Source organism: Papio anubis, chromosome X (genome assembly GCF_008728515.1).
Source record: "Papio anubis isolate 15944 chromosome X, Panubis1.0, whole genome shotgun sequence".
Classification (NCBI taxonomy): domain Eukaryota; kingdom Metazoa; phylum Chordata; class Mammalia; order Primates; family Cercopithecidae; genus Papio; species Papio anubis.
In genome coordinates this window covers 21,976,429-21,997,359 of record NC_044996.1, presented here as the reverse complement: position 1 = coordinate 21,997,359, position 20,931 = coordinate 21,976,429, and the positions used below count along the sequence as shown (strand labels likewise).

Here is a 20,931-nt window from a genome sequence, read left to right as displayed (position 1 = left end):
CCACGCCCGGCTAATTTTTGTATTTTTAGTAGAGACGGGGTTTCACCATGTTGGCCAGAATGGTCTCAATCTCCTGAACTCGTGATCCACCCGCCTCGGCCTCCCAAAGTGCTGGGATTGCAGGTGTGAGCCACTGCACCCAGCTTTGAATGTGAATTTCATGAGGGTGGAGGCCATGCTATGTTGTCCACTCTGTGTCCCCAGGCTTTAGTGCAGTGGTGCGATCTCAGCTCGCTGCAACCTCCACCTCCCGGGTTCAAGCGATTCTCCTGCCTCAGCCTCCCAAGTAGCCGGGATTACAGGCGCCCGCCACCACGCCCGGCTAATTTTTGTATTTTTAGTAGAGACGGGGTTTCACCATGTTGGCCAGGCTGCTCTCGAACTCCTGACCTCAGGTGATCCACCCGCATCGGCCTCCCAAAGTACTGGGATTACAGGCATGAGCCACTGTGCCCGGCCAACATTTCTGATAATCCTCATACAAATCTTCAGTCTAGCAAACAGACTTATCAGAAGATAACTCTGTTTTGATTCCAGAGAAGGTTCCTGAAATATAAATTTAAGCTAGTTATAATGATTTCAGCAGAGCAGAAAAGCCAGAGGATGGGGATGACAGGAACCTTTCTCCTAAGCTCCATAACAGCCAAAAGTAAGAGAGCTATGAAAACCCATGAAAAATGACATGGTCTCCAAAATAACATGTAATTGAAAATATACACTCATATCATATGAAACTATTGATTCAAAATGTAAGAAATAAATATGAAAATTACAAAAGTACAGTACTGCATTATTCCATTCTCATGCTGCTAATAAAGACATACCCCAAGACTGGGTAATTTATAAAGGAAAGAGGTTCAATTGACTCACAGTTCAGCATGATGGGGAGGCCTCGTGAAACTTACAAGCATAGTGGAAGGGGAAGGAAACACATCCTTCTTTGCATGGCGGCGGCAAGGAGAAGTGCCAAGCACAAAGGGGAAAAGCACCTTACGAAACCATCAGACCTCCTGAGAACTCACCCCCTATCATGAGAAGAGCATGAGGTTAACCAGCCCCATGATTAAATTACTTCCCACCAGGTCTCTCCCAAAACAAGTGGGGATTATGGAAACTACAATTCAAGATGAGATTTGGGTGGGGACACAGCCAAACCATATCAAGTACTCATTAAAGTAATCTAGTTTGAAGAGACAGTGATGCAAATCTGAAGCTTAAAGGCCCTTGGTCTTCTTAGCTAGTAGAATACATTCCAGCAAGTCACAGAATTCATCCTTTTCTCTTAGATCTAAGCTCCAGCTAATACAGGTGCTCAGTGAAGAGGCAGAAGGCAGAAAATTGCCTTAACTGTATGGGCTTCAAAGACAGCTAATCAGTGCAAAACACATCTTGAAACTGCATAAGAACTGATTCATAGGTTGAATGTCCCAACTTGTAAAATGTGTCCTTCCTGACCTTCCAATGCTGATCCTCAACCCCTTCATTTACCTCCTGGTCATCTGTCCCAAGCTGGAATCAACCCTCCTTCATCCTAGTGAAGAGATCCAGAGAGATGGTTCAGGTGAGCATTCAAATTCCTGTTTGAATCCCATTATACAAAAATGCCCTTGGAAAGCCCAGCTTGGTATGGCATTTTGGTGGGAGATGCCAAACAAATAGATTAGTAATTAGCCAGAAATCGGTACAAATAACTGCTTGTCTCCACAGTCTGCCTGATAGGAAGTCTGTTGCTGTAGAGGTATTATAACTTAGAATCTACAGCATTTTTTTTTAAAGTTAAATTGCTGATTTAACCATTCAGGCTTTAACTATAGCTAATCGATACAAAAGTGTCCTCAAACAGTCTGGGGACCCCATTGCTTGCTGCTGGTTATATGAAGCTGGTTGTTACAAAGAGCAAATAAAAAAAGTTCCCCTTAATCTCATTTTGAATTACTGGGAAGCTTAATATTATATTTTAGAAAACTGAAATATTTGACGTACCTCTATGGAATACAATTTATAGTTAGACAGGAAGCATAATATTCCACTTTTGTAACTTGATTCTAAGTACAAGTCACTGAATTAAGTTACATTGAACCAGATTATCCCAATGTCTAAACTCCCCTCTGGTTAAGAGGTGGGCTCCAGAGAAAGTTATTTAACACTTTCAGATCATGAAGTTACTTCCGTTTAAAGCAAGCTTGTACAACCCGCAGCCTGCAGGCTGCATGCGGCCCAGAATGGCTTTGCTTTGAATGCAGCCCAACACACATTTGTAAGTTTTCTTAAAACAGTATGAGATTTTGTTTTTCCTTATCAGCAATCGTTTGTGTATTTTATGTGTGGCCCAAGACAATTATCCTTCTTCCAATGTGGCCCAGGGAAACCAAAAGATTGGTTTAAAGCAAGGGTTGACAAACCACGTAAAGGGCCAGATAGTAAATCTTTTCAGAGTTGCAGACTCTGCTGTTACAGTACAAAAGCAGCCACACACAACATGTAAATGAATGCATGGCTGTGTTCCAACAAAACTTTATTTACAGACATTGAAATGTGAATTGCATATATTTTTCTAAAGTCACAAAACATTGTTCTTAATTTTTTCACCTGTTTGAGAATATAAAAACTGTTATTAGTTTACTGGTCATACCAAAAACAAACAAACAAACATGTAATGGAGTGGATTTGGCCTGGGGACATAATTTGCCAACCGCTTATGTAAAACTCTAAATTGGCAACTTCCCTAGGAAATGGAAAGTCTTCAATTTCCCAAAGTACTAACTTCCAAAACACAAATCAGTTGAAGCGCTGGGAGATTCAGGTGTTTTATGTTCAAACATTTGCTGTTTATCCCAGATAATGCAGGAATTTTGAAAAAAGAGTCAACTTTGGTTTGTTCCTCATACAGAGGTTTCTCCCTTAATCTCTTCCTTTCTCCTTAGCCTATTCCCTTTATCTTCTTTCTTCTGTTTTGTCTCCACCCCAGTAACAACAGTTTCTTTTTCGTGTTTTTTGTAATTCAAGAGAAGTATCTGGAGATCCATTATCAGCATTTATTCCTGACTTTAAATCTTCCATTGATTTGTCTCCTATATCTCCTTACTGTACCTTAAGTCCATTCCCATTCTGAGACAGTTTTATTTTACACCCAGAATATTTTAATGTTTTTATCTACAGATCCTTTAAGAAATTACAAGAACAGGGCTGGGCGCGGTGGCTCATGCCTGTAATCCCAGCACTTTGGGAGGCTGAGGCGGGCGGATCACGAGGTCAGGAGATCTAGACCACGGTGAAACCCCGTCCACTAAAAACACAAAAAATTAACAGGGTGCGGTGGCAGGTGACTGTAGTCCCAGCTATTCGGGAGGCTGAGGCAGGAGAATAGCGTGAACCCGGGAGGCGGAGCTTGCAGTGAGCCGATATCGCGCCACTGCACTCCAGCCTGGGTGACAGAGAGAGACTCTATCTCAAAAAAAAAAAAAAAAAAAAAAAAAAAAAAAAAAAAAGAAAGAAATACAAGAACATAAAGTGAAACCTTTCTCAGCCCTCTTTTAAAAAAAGGAGTTCAAACTCCTCTTTGGGTAAGGGATCCCAGTCTACAACACACTGTCCTTTAAATTGCCACCAGTAAAGCCATGGATAACAATGGGAGTTCAACACAAGATGTTATGGTGAAAAGCACTATGCAAACTATAAAGTGGTATCTATGTTATCATTGGTGGTATTGTTATGCAAAGTGCCAAGGATGCTAACTTGTGAAAGTGAATTTTTGTGAAAGAGGCTGGGTTATAGACCCGATTCTAGCTCTGCTTCTGCCAAGGACCAGTCGAGGACAAAGGGTAAGTCATTAACTTCTGTGAGCCTTCCTACTTATCTTGCAAAATGGAAAGGTTTGGGCAGACCCTTAAGGGCTCTTCCATGTTATGATCTCTAAGGGTTTGGGCTGTAAATGACAACAGAGGAGGAAAATGAACCTTGCTGAGCAACTACTAGCTGCTACCTCTTAACATCAGAAAAATGATCACATGAAATAACTCCCTAAACTACTCTTGTCTGGTTGTCCCTAGGCATTATAGGAGCAAAGCAGGTTGTGGTTCCACAGTCAGTTGCTTCATGTGACAAGATTGCCTGGTTGCTGCCATGGTCTTCCCCAAAACAAAGTTTACATCTTTCTTAATATTTGTGACTATTTATCATATATCTGGAAGGTTAAGCACAGCGCAATCCCAGACAAGAAAAAGTCAATAAGCCCTAAGGTTGTTTTACGAAAATATCTCTATGGGCTGTAGTATTTGAATGCTTTGGGCAAAATAAAACCCTTCAGGACAAAAGCTACTTCTAACACATCATTGAAAAGGCAACAGCCACTAAAGGCTTTTTCTATTCTTTATCTCGAAATCCAGGCAGTTTCTCCCCAGTTGTGTTAAAAATAAACCTCTTTACCCTCACTAGACAAATCTTAATAAGTTGCATATTTTTAACAGTTCCACACTCCTTGGGTATCTTGTCTTAGTCTGACAAGGCACAGCATCATGAGTGATCCATATGTGAGGGACAAAGGGGCATTGTGGCTGGCAGGTGTTACCCTCTGACTTCTGCAAGGCTCAAAAGCACTGGCTAAAACCCATGAGGTGAAAAAACAACAGGAAAAGTATCTGTTTTCAAGTTTGTTGCTTGAAGTCTGGGAGGCAGGGGAAGTTAGTTGTTTATAGAACAATTTATGGTTACAATTTCAATGGCTGATTACTTGATTTTTTCATCCAGTTCTTAATCACAGATCAAACACTGGTTCCAATAGTGAAGTAATTTTAGGCATGATTACAAACAGTCTCCTACTGAGGACTTTTGCCTAGGAACAAGGAGCTCCCAGCCCACGCTCAGTTTAACAACGATCAGGACAAGTGATGCAACTGCAGCTCTTCCACCCAGGTGACACAGCCCTTAGGAATATCACTTCCCCCCTTTCACACTAAGAGTTGTTTGGTCAGTGTGGTCAGTTCGGTGATGGTAAGAGTATGGTACTTATCCATCACAGTGCCAACCCGCTCCCTTCTGTGCTCCACAATTAAGCTACTATTATCTTTGGAAGAAACAGCTATTTCCTCCTTCCCCTGCTTGACAACCGTAGGCAGCTCCTTATTGCCTACCTAATCAGGTCTATGTCTCAGCATGGCTTGCAATACCCTCCGAGATGGAACCTCGCCTTACATATTTTCTAAATGCCACACCACAACCTTTCCCAGATCCCCCATGCTGGTCCTTGCCTCTGGGCCTTTACAAAGCCACTTTCTCTAACAGGATAGCACTTCCCCATCTTCTCCTCTCCACAAAGTCCTGTTTCTCTTTGAAAACCCACAGCTACCTTTCCTGTTGAATAGTCTTCTCTACAGCCTCAGGCAAAAACAGATTGCTTCTTCTTGGCTCCACTCTGCTCAGACCTGATTATATCGCACTGATTCATAAGCTCTGTCTGTACCTTTCTCACTATTTCCACCTTCTGTGGATTGCGGGCTTTTTGAGGGTATGTGGACCATGTCTCATGTCCCTATTTCCCCCAACTCCTTTACACTCAGGCTGCGTGGCGCTCGGCAAATGTTTGTTGAATGAGCCTGGATGGCATATCACTGTTAAGTGTGTGTTTTATTTATAGCAGAGGGGGAGTAACAGAAAAATCCTCTTTTGTAGGAGTATGAAATGACCTCCTCCACTCCTGGTAGAAATCGCTACCTATTCTTGGCCACACTCGTGATACCGTTTTCCCTCCCACATAGGTAAATGTCTCACATGATGAACACGGTAGATATCAGGGCAGGCAGAGCAGACCCTGTGGACTGACCCAGGTAATAGTCTACAAGCCACAATCACTTTCAGAAAATAGAGGGCTTGAAGTCTAAAACTCTGACCTTTGCAGGCAGAGCTGGTTTAAGAGCAATACTAGAAATGGGATCAGAGTCCTGCCATGGCTTCCCAGCCACTGGTGTAGAGACCAATGCTGCAGAAGTGACTTTCATACAATTCTCAGACAGCAAAGAAAGCAGGATTTACTAGTGGTGTCAAAAGGATCTGGGAATAAAGAGTTTCAGGGAAGGCCAACCTTCTCTAACTGGTGTCCAGGGAAAAATCTAAGAGGGCACAGCCTGGAAGGGGGAGCAAGATAGAAGAAGAAAAGCCATTCCTACAGTGGTGTTTTGAACTCCAGCAGAGAGTTAAATAAAGGAGAGGTGATAAAGGAGATGAAGGTTGAGCTCAGTTAAAATTATTAGGGAACCCCATGTTCAATGTGGTTCAATGTGGTTTGTCAACACCAGCTGAGTGTTGACTATCTAAACCACCTGTTAAATATCTGTCCCTAAAGTCATTAAGATTTTGCTTGAACCCAAGGATAACTTTTGAATTTAAATAGCCCTTCCAGTGTCTAGAAAGGGGATTTTAAAAGGGAAGTGAGCTAGTTAATACACAAGCAGAGATTGAACTTTCTTATCTCCCTAAGACACTAAGGATGGTCTCAGCCTCCCCCACAACCTGTGTGCACTGAAAACCTCTAAATCACATGTACAGCACCATGTCACCTGTCAATACTCAGGAAATGGGTATACAATATATGCACAGATTTTGTTTTTCAAACATATTCCCTGAGAAAAACTGAGAAAGCAATCACAAACATTCAGCAATTTAACGTGTTTTAACATAACCAATTGTTTGAAAATAAGACTCGTGCCCTCATTCCACAAACACTGAGTGCCTACTGGTGCCAGGCACTCTGAAGGGTACTAGAGAGACAAGAATGAATGAGACAACAGCACCAGACTCTAGCAGTGCACAGCCTGGTAAGGGATACAGATGATTCAAAAACAACGTGTCTCGTCTTCTACCACTTGACTGCAGCTGCCCTCTAAAAAGTCATCAGTGACTTCCTGCTGGCCAAGACCAGTGACTTCTTTTTAAGAATTGGACTCCTTGGCAATCCTTTTCCTATGACATTTCAAGAAAGACTGGAATGAACACAAGGACCCAGCCCTGCAGATATCTAGGGGAAGAGCATTCCAGGTAGAAAGAGAAGCAAATACAAAGGCCCTGAGGCAACAAGAGGCCTGGTATATTTAAGGTAAAGCGAGAAGACTGGTGTGATTGAAAAGAAATGGGCCTGAGGCAGGGTAATAAAATATAAAGTCAGAGATGGAACATGGGCCACACTATGCAGGACCTTGCAGTGTTGGTTGCTGAAGGAGATGGGGAGCCACTGCTGGGCTGGGAAAAGAGGAATGACAACATCTCAATTAACATTTTAAAAGGGTTATCACTGTGGTTAGACAGGACTGTGGGGGCCCAATAGAGGAAGCAGGAGAGCCAGCTAGTAGGCTTCTACAGAAGCCCATGTAAGAAATTATGGCAGCTTGGACTAGGATGACAGAGGTGATGGTGGCAAGAGGCGGTCAGATTCCAGATGTATTATGCAGATGAAGTAGACAGAATTTGCTAGTGGATTAGATATGGCCTGGGGGAGAAAAAGATGTGTGAAAGATACCTTGAAGATTTTCCCCTGAGCAACTGGTAAGGGCAGAGTTGCCACTTACTGAGGTGGGGAAGACTGGGAGAGGACCACGTTCTGGGGAAATGTCAGGAGTTTGTTGGGGGGCAGGTGAAGTTCGAGATCCCAACTAAACCTCCCAGTAGAGACAGGAGCGGTGCGTGAGTTGCAGGAGTCTGGACCCCAAGGACGAGGTGGGGCTGGAGATACATGTGGAAGCCAAGCCTCTCTCGTGTCTTTCAGCATCCTCTCCCACTAGCTACATGACTCAACCAAACCCATCCGCCACTTGGTATAAGAGCAAGCTTGACTGCAGCCAGCCTGGCCTCTTCATCCTCACACATCTTGCCCACCCTAGCCTGTGTTCTCGGGGCTCACTTGTCCTGGAAGAGTAAGGCTTCCAGTGATGGCAAAAGCCTCTTAAGAAAGTACTATGGTAATGGGTGCAATACAGATGGTTATCCTAATGCACTATCTTTCACTAAGGAAACACAATTTTGATGGAGTTGCTTTTCATAGATTCTTATAAAATGTAGGAGCATCAAAATGTGAAGCTCTAGATGTATTCAAAATGGTATTCCAGACACCAAAGGAGTTTCTTGAGAAACAAATGCTTAATCAGATTTTCCCAGAGGGGTACCTACTATCGGCTCATGTGCCCTCAGGCTAAACTCTTGAGGTATTATTTTGGGGAAGGCTGATAAATTATAAACAGTCAAAGTAAGAAAAATCACACTATATTACTTCTTGCAAAAACCAATGAAAGTGAAATAAACCAGATACTAAAATCCACCTGTAAGTCCCCATCATTTTGCTGCACTCATTTGAGTGCATTGTTAGCACCTTACTAAAGTCATTCGCTGGCTGGGCGCTTGACAAGTACTAATTATTCTCTTCATTTCCATGCCCCTGCAAACAAGACTCACAGAAGTTTAAAAGTGGTTACCTTTGAAAGCCTGGTGAATACAGTGTGCTTAAAATTATCCATAGAACATTACAACCAGATATCCAGACAGAAAATTGGACAAGAATATGCATGGTAGGTTATGTGAGCTTTTTCATCCTCAAGTGTTAAGAGTTAGAAGAGTACGCTGAGTTCTTCTTCCATTTGGGCATCAGAGGTCATTTGCAGATCCTGACATAACTACTTCTCTGAGTCGGTGGAGGAAAGGGTCGGCCAAGCCAGTCAGAAAAGGTCTGAACGCCGGCCCCAAGGAAGCTGGGTCAGTGCCAGGTAAAAGGAAATCTGCCAAGTTTTCGCCATGGCAATATCAAAAGCAATGAGATGATTTTGTGGATCTGGCTGCTGCTCTCTGTGATTCACAGTTCACTGGTCTACCACGATTTGGGCTTTGTTCTATTTTTGTGAAAATTGTCTATGCACGTATGTGGCCAGTCTGTCTGTCTCCATGCCTGCCCGTGTATATTTTTACCTACCCACCTGCCTGCCTTTTCATTTACCTAGCAGCTAAGAGTAGAACCAAGGAGTTGGTAAGTTCTATAGAGTCACATTCTAGTCCATCCCTTCATCTTACACATGAAGAAACCAAGGCCCAGAGAGCAGTGACCTGACCAAGGTCTCTTAGTGAATTTCATGATAGAGTTGGAAGGTAATCAGTAGGGTGGCTGACTTTCAGTTCTTGGTCTCTGTCCACCTTTGGCTCAGCCTCTTGCTACTTTCTCTCTCTGTGTCTCTTTATCTCTGCATTTCTATTCCTGTGCCTCTCTCTGGGTCTCTCACAAACACACGAGCTTTGGGAAATTAACCTTGGTTTGGCAGATGTCCTACTGTTTCACTACTTTCTTACAAATGAACATATCCTTAAAAATATTTAGTAGACTCCCATTATTTTACTGCACTACCTCAGCTCCAAACGTTGGTCATGTTTCGGTAATATTCCCTTTTGCAAAAAGGTCACACTAAGCGCCTTTATTACGACACAGATGTTGCTTTCCCCTGTGGGATTATTAGGAAATATCTCAAGGCTAGTTTCTTAAATTAATTTTTATGATACTTCTTCTTCCCACAAGTTGATCCTTACCTTAGAGTATTTAAAATACTGCACATATTTCCCCATGGCAAATCAAGAATTCACTTTTAATTTGATCCATACCTTCCAATGTAACTTGTTGATAGTAAAAAAGAAAGGAAGAATATTGCTTGCATTTTCATCAAATAACACTGTAATCTATTACATGTCATATACAAAATACCTTTTAACTTGAAAAGTCACGAAAAGAGAATACTCTCTAGGGGATTTTCCCAATCCTGTAGAATGTGACTTGCCACTTTCTGTTTTCTTTGCATTTATATGAGAAGGGAAATGAGCATATCAGGTGTGTTGGATATTCTTTCCAGTTTGTTGTCTGTTTTAGATTATAAGCTCCCAGAAGATAGGGCTACATTAATCCTCTGTTCAGTGCCTATTTAGTGTCTTATGCAAACAGTCAGTGAATCTGTGCTTTTGGCTCAGATTTGCTACTAGAAATGGAGCTGGTGTTGCAAAAAGAAAAAAAGAGAAGGAAAAATTAAGGCTGGTTCTTCACAACAGGTCACGTGAGAGTTATTCTGAATCAGTCTGGTTCTACATTCAAGAAGAAACCACAGAATATTACCTATAAAAGCTACTTGTTTTGAAACTAGACCTCACCATTCTACCTGCCTTTAAAACTGGCAGATAGATTGAAAGTGTATGCATGTGAATCATGCCAAGAGTCCAAAGATATTTGTATGAGGTGAAGAAATGAACATACCTGCCCCATCACTAGCTATAGCAAACTGTAGAATAATTCCCTTAGTAGTTTCTGACCCAACAACTCAACCTAGAGCAGACTCCTTGAAGTATCAAGTATCTACCTTTATATATATTAGTATGCACCATATTCTACCACAACGGTTAGTTCTATCTCCCAAATTCAGTGTGAGTTCCATAAAGGCAGGATCTCTCTCTGATTCACCTCTGTACTCCCAGTGCCCGGCAGAGTAGTTGCTCAAGTAAACACCCATGGTTCTATCAATGCTTCTCAAAACAGGCAACTAACATCACACTAAAAATATAATTAAATGGCTATCATTGACTTCTTCTCAGTTTACAAAACCATCTCTATTAGATATCCCTTAATGGGGACATGTCTAGAACGATCACTAAAGGGACATGATAGATACCACTCAAGTTAGTACAAGAAGGAGCACACAAGGGGTCCTCAATTCTCCTATCATGGCTTCCTTTGTCTGTTCATCTTCATCTTGACATTCTCCCTTATAACATTCTTGCTTTTCCTAGACTCAAATTGATTGTATCTCATCGAAGTGGTATATTAGCATTCTACAGATTTACTTGATACAAAATAGCATAAATGAAACTCCACTTTATTTGGACTAATGAAATGAAAGAACTACATTACAAGCTGTCACAATCAAATTTCACATGTTACTGCTGTACTACATAGTTTGGAATGTCTCTGAATGTTTATTTTATGTACCAACATAACAGCTACAATTCATTTGCCAATGATGACAAGGGTTGACTAAAATTGAGGATAGGCAGAGAAATGGAGACAGTGCTGTTGGCTGTTGGTAGCTACAGATGCCTAAATGCTTTCAAAGGACAACACCCATTACTGGAGCCCTTTCAACTGCCTTTAAAAGCATGGGCATGCTTATCACTAGTCAGTGTAGTATATATTTTTACTGACACTCGGAAATATTACAGTATACCTTAGAACTTAAAGTATAGTAAAAAAAGAAATACTACAGTAATTACATATATACCCTCATTTGGGGGCAAAACCATTATCAATCATTTTGATCTTCCATTATATGTTTATAAGACCTGGCTCCATATCATTTTTGATGTTTCCAAAAATCAAATATATCCACAAAGGATAAGTTTGCCCCCACAATGAGGTTATTCCAAAGGCTACACATCCCCCATCTAGCACTCCACTTAATTCCTTCATAACATTCATCACAATATGGACATGTTTTGTTGACTTGCTTCCTCCAAATTATCTATATCTGCCACCAGAATATAAGCTCCCTGGGAGCAGGAACAATACTTGTCTTATTCAATTGTCATATCTCTAGAATTAAGAATAGTGCTGAATTATGGTAGGAGCTCAATAAGTATATCTGTAATGATCGAATTAACTAATATAGTAGTACATTTTCAATCACATTACTGGATAATCACCAAGTTAAGAGCCCCCTCCAGTTTCTCCAAATCTATTGAAGGACACTACCTGTTTTACCTCAGCCCCAGAATGACCCAGAGCCAATTAACTGACCTATGATTGTAGGCCATGAAAAGCAGGGAACAAAAGTACCCATTGCCAAGACATAAAATACCTCCTGCATGAGAAGGGGAAATCAGAGATCCTGTGCTTGAGATTGTTGTAGGACAGAAAGCTAGGGGCCTCTCCCCTACCCCGACCCCAGTTATCCCACTTTGACTCCAAATAGGGAAATATTCAGGTACTCATGTTACATTGCAGTTCCTGTGGGTTAAATTTAAAATCAGCCCCAAGAAAGTTGTTTCATTTATACATATTTTGATAGCATTGTAAAGGAGACACTGAATCTGCTCATACAGAGAGGAATAAATGAGGCTTTCTGGACTCTCCTGGTGGAATGCTTTACATGCGATTTCATGATCACTGAGTATTAAATCACATGGCTCTTCAACAATAAAACATTGTGTTGTTTTCAGAGAATCTTCATCAAAAAGCTCTTATCCCATTTCATTTTCTCATATAACATGCAAGCATTTATAATTACAACGAATTCATTTTTTGAGACTCTATATTTCATCTCTTATGAATTTCAGAAAACCTCCATTAATTAGGAGAGGTTTTTCCAGCAAAAGAATATCACAGTGACCACTCTCCCCTGCACAGGTTCAGAAAGTGGGTTATCGTCTAAAAGATGTGAGTCAGAAAATGGCTCCTGCTTAAGGCATCACACAATGTTCATTTCTTCCCTGTAGCTTTTATTCCTTTTCATGCAAACAAGCAGAAGTGAGCTTAAGAAACACTTCGCCTCATGCATCATCTATGACATTGCCAAATCAATTCATATGAAAAAAACGGGAGAAAGACTATGCACAGTCTCCTCACATAGCCTCATGTGGATTTATATGTCAATATAGAAACAATCAGTAAAGGCCATTAAAGACCTATTTTTGCCAGCTAGGATGACTCTGACATTCCACCACTGTACACAGCAGCCTTCTTTTAGGTCTCCTGACAAATGAACAAGCGCTCCCAGGGAAGAGAAGGCAAACTGTGCCCTGTGGTGAGCAGAAATCAAGTTAGAATTGTAGAAGCCATGAGAAGAAAGACCAATGCACCACCAAATGCCATTTACAGATGGTTTGTACCATACCCATTGCCCAAATTAGAAAAGTGGAAGTTTTTTGAAACCACACAAGATCTTGATGAAGCTCCCTTGTAATTCTAGTGTCTGGCTGATGAGGCAAGGTTGAGAGCTGTCTGGAAAATCAATGGAGCCCATTGGATAGTAAGCCAATGAAAGTGAAGGGACAGGAAGCTTCATGGTAGCACAGTGACCATCATTTTTTTCTGAGGTGCAATTTTAAGATTTTGGAGAAGAGCCATTTGTCAAGAGGAAATCTTTCAATTCTGAAAGAGGAACAAAAATAATCTAATAGTTTCTAACTTGTTAAATAGTGTTCTCTATTTTATGTGCACATAAGATTACATATATGCGTGTGTGTGTGTGTGTGTGTGTGTGTGTAGTTGTGCCATGAGTGCCCTGGTCAAGACAGTGAGACCAAACTAATGGAAAACATTGCAGATGAAAAACCATACAGAATAGCAAAATAGAAAGACAAGGAGAAGGCCACAAATATGCCTGGAAAAAGACCCAAAGTACTGAGAAAGCTAACAAAAGACATTTCAATCTTCAGAATGGGCTACAGCTGTCATTAAGAATGAGCATTAAAGAGATGATGTGTACCTTTAAATATGGATCCCCAGTCTATAGCCACAATCCTCTCTTTCTTCATTTTATTTTAAGCTAAATCTTGAGTTTTAGGCTTTATTTCCAATCCAACCACTCTCACCTCTATGCAATCCTGTACTATCTGTCAGTTGGCCCCAACCCCTCCAAAACAAAATTCCTTTTACCTGTTTCTAAGGGATTTTGTCCACCTTTGTTGATAAAGTTATTTGAGCATAATGAATTACAAGTGCTGGCAACAAACGTAGCGCTAAGAATTAAACAGCAAAAGCAAGCCAAAAAATCAGCGAGTTTAGTTAATTAAAAATCAAGATACTGGATAGGATTCAGTTGACTTGCGTTCTTCTCTTGCATCTGCCACTAATTAGCTGCATGTACTTAGATAAGTCATTGTCTTGATGTGCATCTATTTTCTCACCTGCAGAAAATAACTGCCTTTTCAACTAAAATCATATAAGGACTCGCTGTGCTGTATGCCTTCCTCACTTCTTTCTTTATGCCCCACTATTTTTCTATGTCAAGAAACTCTGCGACTGTAAATCAGAGTTGCATTTCTAGAAGTTTCCAAATCCTCTTGGTTCCTCTTCTCCCACAGATTCCTTTACCACAGAATCATGCTCAGCTTTTCTCTGGATTTTTAAAAAACTGCTTTCCTAAAATCTAGTCATGGAGTTGATTGTTGCATTTAGAACAGTCAAGTGTCTGAGTAGTAAGTGGAATAGTAAGTGACAACAGAGAAGTTTTAAAGAAGGGAGATGTAATGGTACTTGGGATATTGGCAACATTCTGGTTCACCTTCTCCAAACCCACCCCACCTGCTTCCCCATCTTCTCCCACAAAGCTCAATGGGACAGGACAGGAGGTATGGGAGGAGGTAGGGAAGGTAAAGTTTCTAACTCCTACCTCAGTTCCTACCTGGGGCTTTAACTAGGTGCTGAGGAAGACAACAAAATGATGGCTGGAAGAATCCAAATGGCCTTCTAAGAGTTAACATGCTTTTCTTGGCACCTAACTCACTAGCAAGCAACACCTATGCCATATCATTTTGAAACCACCAAACATTTTAGTGGTGTTTGGCTTTTTAGTTTTTTGAAGATTCCCCATGGTCAAGCTGAAAAGACAATGAACTTTCAGATATTCATATTTAAGAAACTGACAGTTGAATCTGCTGTGCTGAATTGCTGCTCTAGCTGGCAGAGGTTAAAACAAGACACAATGTTTTAAGTTCTTGTGACATTTACAAGAATTGTAAAGCTGGCTTTTGCCGGAAAATGTATGCTTAATCTAAGCAATTTTGATACATTGGAAAATGTTCCTGCATATCCACTTTACAAAATTAAACAGCATATTGAAAAGAGATTTTGGCTCTGTCTCTGAAAACAACTAATTGTACTACTTTCAAACTAAAGAGAACCTACAGGGTCATCTATTTAACTTTGAACACTAATTTTAACAACGGCTTTTCCCTTTACAGAAATAGGCAAAGCCAAATGCTTACTAACTTTTAATGCTTGCAGTTTTCTTTCAACAGGTAGTTTGCCTTGAGTAACAAAAAATGCACTCAGTAATCAAGTAAAATATCCCTAAAGGATTAGCATCCATTTATATTCTATAACAGGGAAGATAGTGAACATGCTGAATTCTAATACTGACTACGACAAGAAAAGTGTGGAACAGAAATTTGACAGGAGGCTACGTTGGCTTACTCCTCAGGACTAGTTGAAGGGAGGTGGTCCTCAAAGTAGAGTGGCAAGAAGCAACAAAATGGGAAAGCATACCGAGTCCAGGATATCATGAAATGGAGGAAACCAAAGGACCCAAAGCGTAACTGAAGTCTGTACAAAACCAACAAAAGCAAAGAGCAAAATTCACCTCCTCAGGAAGGCCTTCTCTGATCACTCTCCAACTGTCTGATCATTCTCTGTCCAATGTTTTTGATTTCTTCATGGCACTTACCACTCTCTATGATAATCTTGTTCATTTACTTGTATACTTGTTTGTTTTCAATTTCCCTCCAACACACACACACACACACACACACACACACACACACACACACACACTTTAAGAAACACAAGAGCAGGGACTTTGTCTGTTGTATTGTCCCCCATGTCTAGAACAGTGCCTGGATCATAGTAAGTGCTCAATAGATACGTATTGAATGAATACATCTAAGAAAGGAAAGAGAAGTTATATTATGATTGATGAAAACCATGAGAATAAAGGCATTCGAGACTCTAAATTCAACGATGTTTCTATCATTCTTACCTCCAGTGAGAATAAGAGAATGTCTCTAACTCATGCAAGGCAAAAAAAAAAAAAAAAAAAAAAAAAAAAAAAAAAAAAAAGCACTGGTCAATATGCACATCATTATAATGAGAGGTTTTGTGCCATGAGAGATCTGAAGGAGAAGCTAGCATAGTGGAACAGAGGGTGGCTGCCATCTACATAGCTCTGACGGGAGCTCTGGGCATCCAAGTAGATCTCTTGGTTTACTGATGCAATGAGGGATCCTTTGGACCTGAGAGTGACCATAAGGAGGACTTTGAAACTGACAGCTGGGACCAAGAACACCTGGAATTGAGACTTACAGACAAAGGCCATGCCAAATTTCTGAAGGGGAGAATGGTGTGCAACCATGAAGGCAAGGAACTCACAAGCAGATAATTCCCACTTGGAGGACAAAATGGTCTTCAAATATGCCATATGGTAGTAGTTCAAACAGGAGTGACTGTACTGCATTTTGAGAAGGTAGAAAATGGGACCATTCTTCCGCAAAAGGGATATTGTCCTCTGTGCTAAAGATATCAGCTCTAAGCCTACAGTTTCTGTAGAAATAACTCATTTACAACTAATTCTCCTGACAATAGTATACACATTAACCAAGACTTGTCTATTCCTTTACTCTAATTAAGTTTTAGGGTTAGACATAATCATTCTTACCCTGGCCTGAAACACTGGCAAGCCAACTTGAAATGTAAAACCCCAAAGCAATTCAATATTTACTAAATTTAAAGGAAGTAATCAATTTCTAATTCAGATTTATGTACATTCCTTCCCCACTTTAGCACTGTCTTATTTCCCTTAAGTTCCTCTTTGGTCATTAAGATTGTCAGCAAGATTATGGCCATTGAACAATTTGTGACATGTTGCAGATATTTCTAAACTAAATTAAATTGTCAATGTACCTGCATATAACAAAAGAAAAATGTATTAGACACTTAAGGACAGAGCCTCTATATGTTCTATATTCACAGCTGTGTTGCTCCACAGAGAGCTTGGCATGTTCTGTAAATATTTGCAGAATGAATGAAAGAAAAAAATCTATCTACCACTGATAGAATTACTTGCATACATTAAAAAATCTCAGGCACACCTGACCCAGCATATGTGTATGTGTCTATGCACACATTTGCTCTTACAAAATTCCCACCTGTTCATCATTCAAATTGAGTATATCATCTTTCCCCTTGGCATGTGCATTTCTTAAACAAAACACTGAAACAAGATGAACCGTAATAAGTGTCCAAAGAAAGGTGATTTTGGCCAAGCATGGTGGCTGACGCCAGTAATCCCAGCACTTTGGGAGGCCAAGGTGGGTGGACCACCTGAGGTCAGGAGTCCAAGACCAGCCTGACCAACATAGTGAAACTCTGTCTCTACTAAAAATACAAAATTAGCCAGGTGTGGTGGCACATGCCTGTAATCCCAGCTACCTGGGAGGCTGAGGCAGGAGAATTGCTTGAATCCAGGAGGCGGAGGTTGCAGTGAACTGAGATCACGCCATTGAACTCCAGTCTGGGTAACAAGAGCGAAAAAAACCCCGCCTCAAAAAAAAAAAAAAAAAAAAAAAAAAGAAAGAAAAAGAAAAAGAAAAGAAAGATGATTTTAATTAACATTTCTTCCAAACATGCCAATCTTCCAGCACCTAAAAACTGAACTCAATTTTCATCTTGGAAAGCTGTTCCCTTATCCCTAGAAAATATAAACCTTTTAAAGTTCCAACTGCCAATTGACATCTCCAGTGCATAATAACAGAAATTCACAGTTTATCTGTTATGCCTCCCCTGGAAAGCTCAGTTTGAAGCACTTTACTAACTTAGACCACTTTTACTTCTGCTCAGACTGATGCTCCACACTTGCGCCTTGTTTTCAATCCTTAATACCTCTGAAGCTAGATTCCTCCATCTGCATTCCTGAGAAGGATGACAAAAGCCAGACTACGCTTTCAGTCTCCTAGGACATCCTGCCCTGGAGATTCTCAGCAGGCAACTGGAAATTGGAGTTAGCCTGGAGCTCCGGAATGAATTAAGGGTTGGAGAGGTCAATTTGGGAATCATTAGTGTAGAGGTTAAAGGTGAAGCTATGTGAGGAGATGAAATTACCCAGGGAGAAAATATAGCAACAGAAGAGAAGCAGATCAATGACAGGACCTTGGGAATTGCTCTACTTAAAGGGGCAGGGGGGAGGGAGAAGATGTGGGCATGCGTGTGTGTGTGTGTGTGTGTGTGTACATATGGAAAAGAGATCCCAACAAAGGAAGCCTAATGAATGTAGAGAAGACATCAAGATAGATTATGAACCCTTTCAAGCAAGAGAATATGTGCAAAAGTGCTAGAATCTCCAAAGAGGTCAAGAAGACTGAGGCCTGGGAAGAGGTCATTGAATTGTGAAACATGGTGGTCACAGGTAACCTTTGAGAAAGCAGTCTTTCTGATGCAAATCTTATGAACTTGTGTGCCCAAATATGTATGTGTAAGTACCCCAAATCACCGTAAGATTAAATATACTATTGAGTGAGGCTGCCACTGGGTATGCCAAACAATAATGGTAATAACCACCATTATCAACTGTTGACTATGTGCCAGGAACAGTGCTAAGCACTTGATATGCAAGATCTAATTTTAATCCTCAAAGCAAGCCTATATAGTGGCTACATTTCACATGTGAGAAAACTACCTGAAGCCAACAGAGATGAACTAAATTACCCAAGGTCACACAGTTGGAAAGTAGCAGTGCCAGGATTGGACCTGAGGTCAGTTTGACTCTAAATGCCCAGACTGTCAGTCATTGATGTAATGTTTCCACTATGGCAATATTAATTAGGTAATCTATGCATGAAGGAAAGAGAGCTGATATTGGTTGAGTGTCTCATTGCCATGTGCTCTGCATAGAACATCTGCTTTCACACATATACCATCAACATTATGGCTATGTTTAGGTAAGCCTTATGAGGGCATATTTTTAAAATTCTGATTCAGTTGTTTTGAAAATAAGTTGAAGCAATATGATTCCGAAACAACCAGTTATCATTCAAACTTACTATAATAGTTCTCAACGTTTGAAAGGTACAAAAAAAAAGTGTGGCATCATTGATTTGGTGGTTGTTATCAAGATTCAAATTACTGACAATCATACTCATCTGAAAAAGGAGGGAGTGGGAGTGTGACAGGGTGATCTTAAAGCTTCCCTCCAGCCTGGACTTTCTATGATTCTTGTATGCAGGTCTAATGCCAATAATTTTAAAGATATGCAATATGTAATAGAATGTAAATGCAGCAGCAGAACTGATTGGCATGTCGGCATCCTTTTATTCATTAAATTTATAGAAGTCTATTGTTAAAATATTATAAAAATAAGTCTGGCTGTTCAAGGCATTGATTGCTAACTGCAACAGAAACTTGGAAACTCCATTACAAGATGATACGCTGAAAATCCAACCAAATAATTTGCTTACAGTTAACTGCAGACCCTATGATACAATTGGCTATAGGAAAAAGAGAGAGAGATTGACAGGCACTCTGGCTATTAATGTTTTTGCTGTCCTTAGAAAAACAAATGAGGTTCTGGTCTGAAGCAATTAGTATCGCTGTTAATTGTGCATGTGTGTAGCAATAACACTAGGCATTTGGGATGGCTTCCACTGATTGTTCCCTTCTTTCTCTGGATTACAAAAATCTATTCAGACAACTAAAAAATAGCAAGTACTTAGGCAAATTGTTAATTATGAGGCAGAGATCATCATAATCTTGTACATTTATGAAACTGCATATACGATGGGGATTACTAAAAATATTGCTTGTTTTATTATTTTACTAGCGGTTGAAAAATATGCTAGCCTTGCAAATAGTTTTCATACATCATTCAGCTCACCAAAATTCAAAAAGGGCCCCATTGATATTTACCAAAACCGTTTCTTTCCTATCTCACCACCTGCACTCCTCTTTTTTTCTCTCATTAAGGCCAGGTATTAGTTGCTCTGACAATAATTTCTGGTCCAACTAATCAACACCATAATAAAAATAAAAAGTGTGTCAGGATTTGCTTTGTTATACAGCAAAACTGTTTTAAAGAGATGGTGCTATCATCTAGTAATTTTAAAGCAAAAAGAAAACAAAATTCTCGACTTCCCCATAAAAGCTATTATAGGGATAGTAGTCCCTTTGTTATTGACCATTGTCTTAATGGTCATCCACTCCACTTTATTTTACAGGCGAGGAAATTAAGGCTCAGAGTGGAGCTAGTGCTTGATAAAAGTCACCTCATTAGTAACAGAACTTGGTACTTTGCCTCCATGACACACCCAATTGATGATATTTCAATGTTCTCCCATACTAATACTGTGTGATTAGGTGTCTATGTGTGTCTGTACTATTTAGCTCAATAAATTATAATCTGGCTACAAAATTAAACACTAAATTTACTATTCTCAGCTGTCAAGTAAATCCATTGAGGCCCTAATGGGAGTATGGAAGCCCAGCTACAAAAAGCTAAACTAGGCATCCCCAAAATGGCTCAAGTAGTCTATTTTAATGGGAGTCTGTCCTTGTGGAAAAATGCCAGAGCTACAGTCTTTGCTCTTGCTGACCTATCTGGCCAGGGAGCACAGGGTGGATTGTAGGTGGGTATTAAGAAAAAGCAGAGGCACTAGTAAATATTTCTGGAGCCAATAAGCCTACAAAAAGCTAAAGACAGTATTGGTGAGCATCATGACCTTAGAAAACAATGTGCCAAGCGACTAGAGCACACATTTCCAAAATGGCTTATGGTTCCTGCTAGCCTCTCCGGCTCTGGTGGCAATATGATGGTACGGCTCTTAGCAACAGTTGTTGCCTGCAGGGGCATCATCCGGGAGCATTCTCAGCGTCCCTCTTCCCCACAGAGAGGAACTTTCTTGTATTTGATTAGATTTGCTCTCCTGCAGGGTTCATGTCATAAAGGCCCCTGGCCTATGGGATTACTTGTAAATATGCAAGTCTACATATTTACATACGTTAAAAGCCCTGATATTTTCAAATAATTGATTTCCCTTCAAGGAAATGCTGACCTACTTGTTCTCTAAATCACAGTCCAGCCTAGGGACAGGTAGATGTGCCCGAAGCACTGTAAAGAACATTTTGCCAATGGTTGGGGTCTTCTTAACAACACAGTGTACTATGTC

At 40.4% G+C, this 20,931-nt stretch overlaps 1 protein-coding gene across 3 annotated transcripts in view; it reads right to left on the bottom strand.

Annotated features, from left to right (window-relative positions):
- The window catches only part of HS6ST2 (heparan sulfate 6-O-sulfotransferase 2), a 344,995-nt gene that overhangs the window by 61,315 nt on the left and 262,749 nt on the right, over positions 1 to 20,931 (bottom strand). The window lies entirely within an intron of this gene.